The following is a 13254-nucleotide window of genomic DNA, read 5'->3' on the forward strand; positions in this document are numbered from 1 at the left end:
GAGCGAACTCGTTTCGTAAAAATAGACTATTTATTTATTCACGACATACACAAGACCCTTGCGAGACGATCTTCCAACGTGCTGACCCGACGCTCGTCGTCGCCGGTCTGCACCGTGACGTCGAGGGATGTGTGGAGAAGCCAGTAGCGACGGACGATAGGTCGGTTGAAACCCGCGTTGATGAGACACGGGTCGACTGTCTCTCCTCGTCTATACTTTTCCAACAGCTCCAGCTTGTAATCTACGAAACGCTTCATTTTCTTTGCAATCTTCCCACTGACGGTGAACAGACGTAAGGGTATCGTCTTGAGAATCGAGCGAAAGTCTCCCTCGCAGCTATCGCCGTGAATATAATCGCGTAATCACAGCAAGTCCCGATACATTCGCGTTTGCACAAAGGTGGCAAACCTCTGCTCGGGTGTCATCATCATGACTGAGACGGAATGAGAGTAGACAACCTTTTTTTATTTCTCGTTACACACGAATTAGGCTCCAGCTTTGGTTTCGTAGCCGGGAAGGCAGCCCAAATACGGACGAAGGCTCGAGTCTAACCAATGGCTGGGGTTTCTCGACCAGAGTCCACCGCAGCGACAGGTAGTCAGTTGATCGCCGATTCGCAAAAAGAAGGTCTTTGGAGGAGGCTTGAAGGTTAGGACCAGGGGTAGATCTCCCGTCAGTAGCCATTCGTAATCTGCAACGAGAGGAGTGTGAGAAACGCATGTTTTTATATCTCAAACACACGCACGTACAATCTTCTTCAGTCACAGAGTGACACTGATGGTCCATCTTCTCCATCTTCCTTCAATAGTCGAAGTCCTTCGCAACGTACGTCGAACGGTACCGTCCGACAGCCGAGAAACGGGCGAATCAATCGGTCCGTCCAATGCTTTTGCTCTGGAAAAAAATGAGAACGATTATAGAACGTATTTAAAAATAATGAGGAAGCGTACCTTTGGACCACAATCCACCGCAATTGGTGCAGAAGAAGCGGGCCCTGCCAATCTCCCGAAATATGTGAGGCGGGAAAAAACCGACTTCACGCGCAGCAAAAGTGTTGTACACTGGAAACGAAACTCTTCAAACATTTCGACGATGATGACGACGTCATGGGTATTACTTACGAGGATCTACCAAGCTGATCATGATGGAATGACGATCGACCATTCGCTTCGACATTTATAGTAAAGCTTTGCCTCTCACTCTCTATGACGTCATTGAACGTGTTTAAACATGTTAAGACGTGTTTGAACATGGGCGGCGAAGTCGTCCCTGGACACACTCGTTCCTCTCTCTTCCTCTCTATGACGTCATTGAACGTGTCTGAACATGTTTGGACGTGTTTGGACACAGGCGTCGAAGTCGCCCCTGGACACACTCATTCCTCTCTCTCTCTATGACGTCATTGAACGTGTCTGAACATGTTTGAACGTGTTTGAACATGTTTGAACGTGTTTGAACATGTTGTGACGTGTGTAGACACGAACCCCGCAATACGAAAAACGTCACGCAGTACAAATTAGATTGGTGGTTAGTGTGTCGCGCACAGTGTAGAAGGATCCTGGGTTCGAATCCCACTCTGGGACGGTTACACAGGATGTGACAGCGGGTCGTCTCTCACTCTCTCTCTCTCTCTCTCTCTCTCTCCGTCTTTGTAGTCCTTGGACGTGTCTGGTCTCGAACCCCCTGTGTCTCCCCTCCTCCTCCTCCTCCTCCTCCTCCTCGCACGATATTGGAGGAACAAAGGGCGGCATCTTGTCACAGAAGCAAAGTGGCGGATTTACGTAATCGATGGATATGACGTGAATGGGGTTAGTGCGAGCGTGAGAACCCTGTACTATAAGATGGTCATCCCCTGTACCCCCCTTGTCCACTATTCTCGAATCAAGAGTCCCGAGAAAATGCTGCATACGTTCCAAACGATTTTGGACCTTCTGGTCCACATTCGTCCGCCGTTTGGTAAGTTTTTCTCTATCTCTTCTTGTTTAGAAATAGTTATTTTTCTAATACCTAACGTTCCTCTGTAGGTTTCACTGTGACACACATTGTGCAGCTATTTTTCCAGTTGATCCCCGGTGCGGGGGGAGATGTGCCCCGCTTGGATATGGAGACGTTTTTGCAAGCGTTCGCCATCGTAGGCGAAGAAGACATTGAGACGGCCACCACAGAAGTGCTCATGGCGTGCTACGGCAGGGAGTGGCGAGAAATCGCTGTGCAGCGGGGACTAGAGGGAGAGCTCTTTTTCAGAGTGCCCCGAAGCTTAGAGGAGCATACTTTACCGCTAGAAGGTACTGCTCCTTTAAGCTTCGGGGAAGCGGAGCACCTCCTCTACTCCCTGGTGCACCAGTGGAACAGAGCGAGTGCAGCGGGTTGGAGAGAACTCGCTGAACGCTGGATGGCGAGTCAAATACCGTGAGTGTTTTTCGATTGTGGTTTTTGTTCGTAGAATCCTTATTCTGGTTCTTTATTACTAGATTGGATCCCTGGGTTCTTATAGAAGACCATGAAGCACCCATGTAAACACGCCAGCCAATAAACGCATATCGTCTTTCGCATCACGCGACTCTCTCTCTCTCTCTCTCTGCCCCAATACAATAGGAGAATACGAAACCACAGATCCTGCGTATAAAAGCGAGCGTGGGATAGACCGCAGTTAAAGATGATGATGTCGACGATGTCACCACCACCACCACAACGTTCGGTCTGCTTGCGCCGGAGGTAAGTGCATTTGTATGTGTTTAGATCGATGTTTGATTAATGCCTCCTTTTCTCTATTTGCTAGGTGCACACAGGAGAATTATTTCAAATTGGGGGGAGGGACTTCATGCCTAACATGAGGTCCGATTAGGCTCCGCGAAGTTCAAAATTAGGGGGAGCATCGCCCGCATTATTCAAAATTGGGGAGGGATGGGATGGGAATTTATGGCAAACATGAATTCTGATTAGGCTTAATGGGGAATTGTGGGGCGTCCCCCGCCCCAGTCAAAATTGGGAATGGGTAAGGGAGTTCATGTCAAACATGAATTCTGATTAGGTGTAATTGGGAAGATTTGGGGGGTACATTTTAATCTGGCCTTATTCAAAATTGAACTCCTTCTTTCATTTTTCATTAGATTATTCCAAAACGGGGGGGAGAATTCGTGCATAACACGAATTTCATTAGAGACCATGCTGATTATACAAAATTAAGGAGTTCTTAAAGGGAGAATTATTTCAAATTGGGGTTAAATTAAAACCTTCTTTCATTTTTCGTTTGGTTGACATCGTCGACATCCTATGCGATATTGCAATGGCGTGGTGTCCAAAGTACAGACGCCATCAGCGCAATGACAGGAGGAGGAGACGGTTGATCGAAAACCCACGAGGGGCATTCATCCACGACGAGAGTCGTTTCGTGGAGCAAAATGTGAGTCGAGTGGTTCTGCTGTGAGAGGGGCATTCATCCTCGACGCGAGGCATTTCGTGGAGCAAAATGTAAGTTGACCGTCTCTGCTGTGAGAGTGTATTCTATGTATGACATTGTTTTTCAGGAACCGCTGTCGTCGCACATCACGCAGCACAGGAAACGCCGTCCAGCAACCTCCCCGTTAGGCCAAACTGCCTTCCTGTATAGCAGTAGGACCCCTCCTTGTACAGCATTGGGGCAAGGAAGACCGCGAGCGCCTTTGTGAATCGAGTGACCGTGGAACAAAGAGCAGGCATCTATCGACCAAGTCCTTTGTATGTATTCAATAAAGATGTTTCAGTGAAAGAACACACAGAGTCTCGTCAAAGTTATTCGGACTGTTTAATGCGTTGAATGTCAATAACCAAGCGGTATTTCAATAAATCAGTGACAAAGTTGACGATGTAGACTGCTTGCAAATGTCGCTGCTTCCGCAGGGCGTGCTTAATATGAGCGATGGCACGAGCGAGAAGGTCCACGATGTCTGCAGCGATGTAGTTGAATTCTGCGTTGGCCAAGCTCACAAATTCGCTCATTAGTCCCAGGGGCCCGTCAGGAACCGTTATGCAGACGTTCTTGTAACGGGCGTAAATTCGACGCACCATCTCCTGCAGCGGCCCCGGCGAGATCTCTCCTATATTACCAAAGCCTACCATGTCTATCACGTAGCGAAAAGCAGTGATGACGAGCTCGTTGCGGGGACTTTCGCCGTTGAAACATTCCTTCTCCACTTCTTCCCAAGAAGCGTGGGTACGGGAACAATTTTGTAAAGAGTGGTAGCTGAACATCTTCACGTAGTGATGACGCGAGCGCGGTGCGCCCTGCCTTTATACAGATAAACGCGCGCGCGCGCAAAGAACGGAGAATGAAAGCGAAACTGAAAAGCCACCCGTCGCCGCTAGGAGCGCGCGCGCAGCAGCAGAGAGCCGAAACCGAAAACACCCGCGGCCGGCGCAGGGGGCGCTAGGAGCGCGCGCGCGCGCATGCGCGGACGGGTGGAGCAGAGGGCGCGCGCGCGCGTCGCCTCTCTCAGTTTCTCTCGGACCGTCGCGGAAGACGGACGTGCGCTCCGCGCGCTCGCTCAGTTGCTGGCTGGATCTCGTAGGGAGCAGACGTATGTTCTCCGCGCTCGCTCAGTTTCTGCCTGGAAGTTGCCGCGGGGGAAAAGGTGAGTGAGTGATTTGACGCGCTCCTTTTCTCGTATGTTTGCCGTGTTTAGCGGTGACCGCGCTCGTGTTAAGCCTTTTCTCGCATGTTTAGACTTGTTTTGCGGTGTCCAAGCCTGTTGACGCATGTTTAGCGATGTGTGGTTCCCGCCTTGTGTTAGCTGCGTAGTGTTGGGATTAGGCCTAAGCGATTGCCCCCCCGTAAGCCTCTTTCCTCGTATGTTTGCCGTGTTTAGCGGTGACCGCGCTCGTGTTAAGCCTTTTCTCGCATGTTTAGCGATATGTGGTTCCCGCCTTGTGTTAGCTGCGTAGTGTTGGGGTTAGGCCTAAGCGATCGTCCCCCCGTAAGCCTTTTTCCCGCGATGTGTACTGTTTTAGCAGTAGCGGTTAGACCTTTTCTCTCGCATGCCTAGACTTGCTTAGCAGTGCTGTCATTTTTACCTGCCGCTAGTATCTTGTTCTGTCTTTCTCGTCTAGAGCTATGATGGTGGCGCCATCTGGTGTGATGCCTTGCAACTAAGTGGCCACCTGTCGTCGATCTCTGCAACTGCTGGGTGCAAACTACCAACATGGCGGACGCTGGTCACTCGGGTGTTGCGGAGCGGCTTCTTCGCCGCGGCATCGTTGATTTTCGAATAAATTGTTTCTCTCTACTCTATTTCTATCTTTTTATTTTATTTTCTGCCTATTTTTTTATTTTTTATGACCACGATTATCCGGAAACGCACATCTTGGTCTGGACGCAAGATAGACGTTCCCCAATTAGTGTGATGGCTCCCTGGAGGGTGCTGATTAATGTGGGGGGTCCCAATTAGCTCTAATTGCTAATTAATGGCGTCCAGGCCAGATGTGCGTTTCCGGATAAACGTGGTCAGTACTTACTACTCCCGCCACACCATACGGCTCCGTCGACACTCCATTTTCTCAAATAGCCTCCTCCTCAATGGTAGCCGAACCGCTGAAGCGGCTGAAGCGTTGTTTTCCTAGTATTCATACGCGTAGTTATTTACGCCTGTAACTTAATTAAATTAATGAATAATTGAGAGATACATGCTGAATACGACACAGAATTGCATAAAGACTCGGGGGTCTTCCTGTGGATTCGTGGGTGCATCAACAAAGATGGGCATAGTTTTCGGGATGGCTGTGTGTTCGACAGCTGATATCTGCGCTGAACTAACTTCTATTTTTTAAAAACAACTTCAATATATTGCAGTTGTAGCGTGAGTGTTTCCTTGGTTTTGTCGCATATTGCGTTCACTTCATCTGCTTTTTCTTTTCGCCAAGTGGTGTAACCCCCGCTTTGACTATTGCGGCCTCCCTAAGGTTTATGTGTCAGTTTTGGAAACACTGATATTGTTACACGTGACACATTGCAGGAGTGAGCCAGAAATCCCACATCGGACACCCTCCGATCTAACCCTGGGAACGAGGCTTAGACGGAAATGAGCACAGTCTCGAACAACTGCGGGGGGAGGACCCCCCCCCCCCCGCGCGTGTAAAATGTACTGACCTAATCTAACCTAACCTCACTAAAGAATGTGCAAATTACAGCGCAATTTATAACTAGCGACGCGCGACTTCCGGTTAGCCTTGTTCCCAGGAGGGGGGTCCGATATGGGAATTTTGCAATTTCGACATTGCAGTGTACTGCAGCCAGCTTCACTGTTTGACTGATAATTTGCACGGTTACTTCTTTAATGTTATTTAGATTACTTCCATCTGATACTGTACCATTAAATAGGATAGGAATCCATTATGGTTTAGAATTATTTTTCCTTTGCAATGTTCCAACACTGATCTTGGTGACAAATTGTCTCTCATTAAATTCCTTTTGAGTTGTATTTCACACTGCTTACAGCATAATGTGAGAATGAGAAAATGTATGCTTCACATGCTCTCAGCATCCTCTACAGCAACTGCTCCTGGGCTTAAAATCCAGAAACTACACACGAAAAAAACAAACAAACAAAAAAACTGTAGAACAGACGACACATCAAAAAGGACACGACAAAATGATTGGGACTGTGTTATGCTATACTTTGTGTGTGTGTGTGTGTCTCTCTCTCTCTGGTTCTGCATTTTTGTGAACATGTGCCATGTTGCCGGCACCCTTGCCCTCTTGTCACAAAAGCACCCTCAGACATAAAAATACAAAAAAGTAGAGAACTCCAACTTAACATAACAAGAGAGAACAAAGAATGGTACACAGGAAGCTTCTAGAGTCTTGGCACATATCCAGTGACCCCTCGGTTTGTAACAAAAACCGTGGCGTGGCCCCTCCCTGAACAATACTCCCATATCCTTAAGTAATGACCAGTTGTGCAATCGCTCATTCAGTTTGGCACTGATGATGTCCGTCGCATGACGGATGAAACGTCTGAGTAAACCTTGTTATTTTGTTATGTTAAGTTGGAGCTCTCTACTTCATTGTCTAGTTGTCGTCTCCCGGCTTTTGGAGTATTTTTGCATAAAGATGCAGGTTGTGAGAGGCACATAAACACTGCTTACATTGCTAACCTGTCTATCACAAGACATGTGAAAGGATTGCCAAATTAACATTCAGTAATACAAAAATGATTCTGAAATACATAATTCCAATAGAAGGGAGAGTAAACATTGGAATAACAGGTAAAGGTAAAGCCTGAAGTGTTGGCATTTTTCTGACGTGTACGATATACTGCTCTATTCAACCCATGACATATACGTTGTCAAACATTAACTTCTTGCATTCAACATCCAGATGCTGTACCTATTCCAGCTAAGCGACTCGTCTTTACACGGACACATGGCACGCCATTTTGGCACAAAGATTTGATATCTCTGCTCGTTGGACATATAAAGTAAATACTGTGCCAAAATTGTGTTACCTACATGACATAGTGCATCTGCTGAGATATGTTACGGGAGAAATACTCGTGAAGCGATTAAAGGAAGTGCATACGAGTACATATGCTTTGCAAAGTTGTTCCAAAGTTCCAAGTAGTTGTTACGAAGTATGTTCGTGTTGAATTGGCAAAGCATTAGTCATCTCATAAAAGAAACTAGTGAGAAATGCGAAGCCGCAAGCAGTGTTGCATGGCCATGTTCACAATGGGCAATGACGCTTTTCACATTGCGTACCGCGGACTGACTATGCTCAATGAGTGGTTTGCAGTGTCTATGATTGATGTAGGCCATGGCAACTACCGATGAACTTTGCAGAGTGTGCAATGATATCTTTTGTGAACGAGACAAACCTCAATATACCCACGTAATTATTGTTTAAGTTTAATTTGTAGAAGCTTTCGCGTGGAGGTCCATGCTTCAATCTTCAGTGTTTCTTCAATCTTGCAAAAGTCTTCAGTGTCGGTTTCTGTATTTTGTTTATATAACATGTAATTATAAGGTTATAGTTATTTCTACCCATTACATGTAGTTATAAGAGTGGTTTAAACCACCTCGCAGCAGTTGCAGATGTTGTTCATCAACTTTATTTTGAGATGGACAGGGAGTTTCATTGCCTGGGGCGATACTCTAGTACCCCATAGCTGCTTGTCGTGTGAGGGAGGAAATAATGTCCCATGGAGTTCAAAATTGCCAAAAGAGCTTTGAGAGCAGGCATTCGTGGGCTCGATTTAGCCATAGGCCAAGCAATTTTATCTGAAAATGGCAGTTTGGAAAGCTTGGTAGCAGAGGCGGAGAGTTTTCATTTTCCCGGGGGGAGGGGGGTATTAAGAGAAAAAAAAATAAAGGAAAGGTAAGCCAGATGGATGTCTGCTTGTTATTTAAAAAAAGTGAAATGGGGAAGACAAAAAGGCAATGAAAAGCAGAACACAAGAGAAAACAAAAAGAAGGAAAGAAAAGGAAAAGAAAAATGAAGAACACAAAACTAAAGCTGAAGAATCACACACTTTGCCGGGATCCTATGATGTATGCAGAACTGGTATATAAATTTGAGGAAGGAAGAACAGAAAAAAAAAAAGAGAGAGAACGTAAACAGTGAACTTGTGCACAACTGAAGGCATTATGCCTTTGAAAACTGAGTGCAAAAGGAACAAAATGCATTGAATCCTCGGTGTTTGACCCGAAATGCGCGCAATATAATGAATACGGTTCCTAGATCCTACCGTTACACCTCACTGGCAGCTGGTGGTATCTTTTCGACTGCTTCGTTTCATTGATCTGATTGCTTTGGGCGAAATTCAGGCTATTTGTTGTGTCATCCTCTGTGTTTCTTCGCCTCACCTTCTACCGTGATAATGAGTATGGTGGGCGGATACATATTTTACAAATTGCAAGATGCATTTTTGGGGTTGGTGCCTCTTTGCTCTTTTAACCCGGGCACGCCCTGAGCCCCAAAGGTTGGTGTCAGTCTCTTAGCGGGACTTCCTGGCGACCCCCCCTTGTTCATGTTCCGGGGGGGGGGGGGCATGGGCCCCCGCGCCCCCCGCAGTTGGCGCCTATGCTTGGTAGTGTGGGCAATGACACAGAATATACTCTGGGTCTCGTACAGCACTGCAGTGACAGTATCTGAGAGAGTCAACTTGCCTCAAGTGGCAATGACACTGAGCTGTAAATGCCCCATTGAGTCACAGTCCATGAGTCACAGTGCACCATCTTGGCGAGAAGTGTTTTGTGGCATCCAAAAACCAAGCTCTGGGTCAACATTGCTCAGTATAGACGGGAGGAAGACTATTTATACAATCCATTGATATGTTGGTAAACGAGATGTGCTGTCTACATGACCAGTAACAGTCCTTTGCTATCTTTCACTGTGATTTAATTAAACACCTCCTTCATGTGACGGTGCTACCAGCACAGTTTTACCTAGCTGAACCACTTTTCGCGGCTCTTCTCAAGCATAACATTAGCGGTTCTTCGTAGGCTGAGGCCACGGAACGCAAGAGACGTTTACATGATGTTTACGTGATTACCGTCATGACAAATGGTCGACACAGCAGTTTTGCGGTACGTTTTATATGTTGCTCATCCTGGACTTTTTTCGCTACCCGATTTCCTGTCCAAAACAGCTACGACTGCATCGATGTCACTTCACCCATGAATTCCTTCATGAGTTGCACGCGCGTGTTAGCACACAAAGTCGTTACACGTCTGAAAAATAATACCTGACGAAATCGGCAGAAGAAACATATGCTTTATTAGAGCTTGCAGTGATTATCATTTTTATGCAGCACATCCCGCCACACCATACGGCTCCGTCGACACTCCATTTTCTCAAATAGCCTCCTCCTCAATGGTAGCCGAACCGCTGAAGCGGCTGAAGCGTTGTTTTCCTAGTATTCATACGCGTAGTTATTTACGCCTGTAACTTAATTAAATTAATGAATAATTGAGAGATACATGCTGAATACGACACAGAATTGCATAAAGACTCGTTATTGTGGAGTGTGACCCTCTTAAACACTGATTTTCTCACGTAATACCATGCTTAACACTGGACTGCATAAACCCATTGTGTGTGTTTTTTTGACAGCTTGAATTTCAAAGGATTGGAATTTGAAGGGTGGATTTGTTAGCGCGGATTTCAAAAGTTTTATTATTAAGAGTGGGTAACAGGGTACACCCAATATAAGAAACCGCCCTTGCCATGTTGTGATAACTCGAGAACGGATATGGATAGGAAGATACCGCAAGTTTCTACGTATTCGGCTTGCAGAGTACAGCAACTCATTAATAGGCGGTTCGGATCCCCCGCGGGGTTCGAACCTAGAAACTAGAGCCTAGAAAAATTGCAGAACGGCGGTTAGCGTAAGGAATTTCAAGAATAACGTCATAACCGGTTGAAAAAGGACTGGTGCGAATTGGAAAGCTGTAGCGCAGAGAACAGAGCGTGCGCGCCCAAAATTTCGAGTAAATTGGACGTAAAGTTTGCGAGTTACGGCAAAAACTAGAGGGAAGCGTTTCCGGGCGACGTTACCCAGACTAAGCGTCGTCCTCATACTCCAAAGCCCATATCTGTAGAACGGAACGTCTCGTGCCGTCGCATGTCGAGACGTTCAAAACTATATCACACATGACCACGTAGCTGCAACAAAAGTTGTTTTAGGAAAAACTGCCGTCAGTCCCATGTATTAGAAGGAGTGTAAACACGGAAACCGATAACTCGAGAACCGCAAGCTTAGAGAGCCGAAGTAAATTTTGCCACGCTCACCTAGTCGAGTAGAGTACGCTGCAGAAAGATGAACGCCTTCCGACGCGTATATCCTTCCGAAAGAGGGCACCAAAAGTTGACAAAACGGAGTTACAAAAGCGTCTCTGCCCGTCTCTGAACGACAGAAAGTTTTGTGTTGTGTTGTGTACGGCTGGAAATGACGCAAAGCCGATGAAAATTGGTTCCTTTCTTGAGGGAATTTCCAGAAAATGGGGCGATTTTGCTAAATTCAGTGTCAAATTTTGAATTTCACGAATTTTCGAAGTTTGCTGACAGGCAGGGGCCTTAAGCATATTACCTGTGATCTACACGCAACCCAACAGGGATGCTTGACTCAATATGGGATGCACCACATACTCGACAAACTAAAAATCCCATCCCTGAGCAAAACAGAAGGGGCTTGTTGGTTGAAGAGAAAAGAAAAGTAGAGGATGTTTGAATGCTGCGTCACTGACTTACAGCAGTGTAGACAATTGTGTGATTGTTACTCGCTGTTTCTTATTCATTTACAGTGAACCCTCGTTAATATGACCCCGATAATCTGACATACGCGCTTTACGACCATACTCCTGAGGAACAATTTAGTGAAACCTCTGCAAATGTTCCCCGTTAATATGACAATTCCGCATTATGACCAAATTTTTCGGCAACGACCATGGTCATAATAACGAGGGTTCACTGTATTCATATTACTGCCGCAAGTGTGTCATATTACTGATGCGCTGGTGGTCACGCAAGGTGCCGTACCGGAGTCCATTTCTGTATTGCAGATATATCTTTGTGCATGTTTTGCAGTATTTTGCCGAATTTTCGCTTGTGTATTTTAGAAATTTGCAGTGATATCAATCGTTAGTCTGCTAATATCATTTACTGTAGTACGTTTTTATTCAGTGTATTAATTCCCTTACTTTGACTGACAAACAAACAGTAAGGTGTTTGTGATGGCTTCAGAAATCTTCAAAGTTATGAACAAAAAATTATCCCAAACAAATTGTTACCTCGTACACCTTTTTCACACCAAAAAGGTGTAAACGGGCTGTGCAGAAGGTGTTCGAAAGCTCTAACACCCATTTAACACCCTTCAAAGGGTGTTCCTTTTCTTAGAAGGTGTAATAAGGGAGTAAAAAAGGAGTATATACAAGTTTACACCCTATTTACACCCCAGATACAACCAAAAGGGAGTTTTTTCAGTTTACAGTGACTCAGCTTCCTGCTAATGTCCGTTAACATCGTTTCATGCGCCGCTATCTTAGAATCGATATTATCTAATTTAGCCATAATACGTGTGTGAGCACACTACAATAGCCGCGGTTACATGAACCCGACTGAAACCAAGTTGACATACTATACTTCCTCACATAAATCCTCCTTACCCTCTCAGAACAGACCTTCACAGCAGCGTTCGTTGTGCGCCAACCACTGCAACAAAGATAGGGATATCGCTTCTGATTTGAAGATTGAGAGAGAGGGGCGTACGCCTTGACTGTAGTCGTGAGGACACCCACTTTGTGTGGCCAACAACCACTAGCCCATCCTACCATTACCCCCCTCCTGTAGCAAGCATCATATATCTAAATTACTACAAAAAGGCGAACGCCCCCACGCTCTTCGAATCAGAAGCGATAACCCTATAATTCGTCGCAATGCTATGCGATTGATGTTCTGTTCTTAGAAAGTTCAGAAGATTGGATGATTCTGCTTGATGGAAGAGGATTTGCTGCGATAAATCAAGAGTTCGCGTAAAAGCGGCTACCCCATGTACGATCGACCAGTCGCATTGGCCGTTAGAAATCAACCATATAATCTCGATGGAGCAGTGATATATTTGTCAGATACCAGGCCTCTGTTTCCTCTACGACAGCACTCTACTCGATGAATCGTGAAACATGGTTACGCCTGTTTGAAGAAGGTGTTGTGTGGCTTCAAAAACAGGCGTGTCTAGAGCATGCTGCGCACACGAACACATCACGAACGTATCAGGAACGCCTGCGGTTTATATGTCAATTTCTGTCCTGGGGCCCTATTTGTCAAACTAATCGACCTCGATTACTTTGCGTCATTGCCTCTCATTGGTCGTTACGTGAAGGTGGCGCGACCACCAAGGCGTGATGACCAATGACAGGCAAGACACAAAGTAAACGAGGTCGATTACTTTGACGAGAATAGGGCCTTGGATAGCGTTACAGCAGAATGCCTTTCACATTCTCTCAATAACGACGGTCTCGAAATGCGTTCGTTTGCATTCGTCACCTTTGTGGTGATGTTGCAAGTTATTCTCTCGCAAGGGCCATGGGAGAGGTTCACTACATCTGTCAGTTTCATCGACTACATGAACAAGCATTTCGGCGGCCGCAGCCTCGGGATCTTAATGACTCCCAAATGCGCAGCTCAGCACAGCTGGGTCTTCTCCCGTCTCACGCAATCCCTTCGTCACCAGATCGTCATCACTGTCCAGGACCACTTCAAGAGTGACGTTTTCCGGTACAAGGTTT

The 13254-nt window shown here is 46.1% G+C and overlaps 2 long non-coding RNA genes across 2 annotated transcripts; one reads left to right on the top strand and one right to left on the bottom strand.

The window, feature by feature from the left end:
- Window positions 1–439: 439 nt before the first annotated feature.
- On the bottom strand, window positions 440–1040 carry LOC135399477 (uncharacterized). The gene is made up of 3 exons (XR_010424294.1): window positions 951–1040; window positions 750–894; window positions 440–691 (listed from the first exon to the last, which is right to left on the bottom strand). It is a non-coding gene; the product is annotated as an uncharacterized LOC135399477 (long non-coding RNA).
- A 3421-nt stretch (window positions 1041–4461) lies between these two features.
- LOC135399478 (uncharacterized) lies at window positions 4462–5259 on the top strand. Its single transcript, XR_010424295.1, has 2 exons — window positions 4462–4610; window positions 5086–5259. It is a non-coding gene; the product is annotated as an uncharacterized LOC135399478 (long non-coding RNA).
- Window positions 5260–13254: the final 7995 nt, after the last annotated feature.

This window comes from Ornithodoros turicata, chromosome 7, assembly GCF_037126465.1.
Source record: "Ornithodoros turicata isolate Travis chromosome 7, ASM3712646v1, whole genome shotgun sequence".
In the NCBI taxonomy this organism is placed as follows: Eukaryota; Metazoa; Arthropoda; class Arachnida; order Ixodida; family Argasidae; genus Ornithodoros; species Ornithodoros turicata.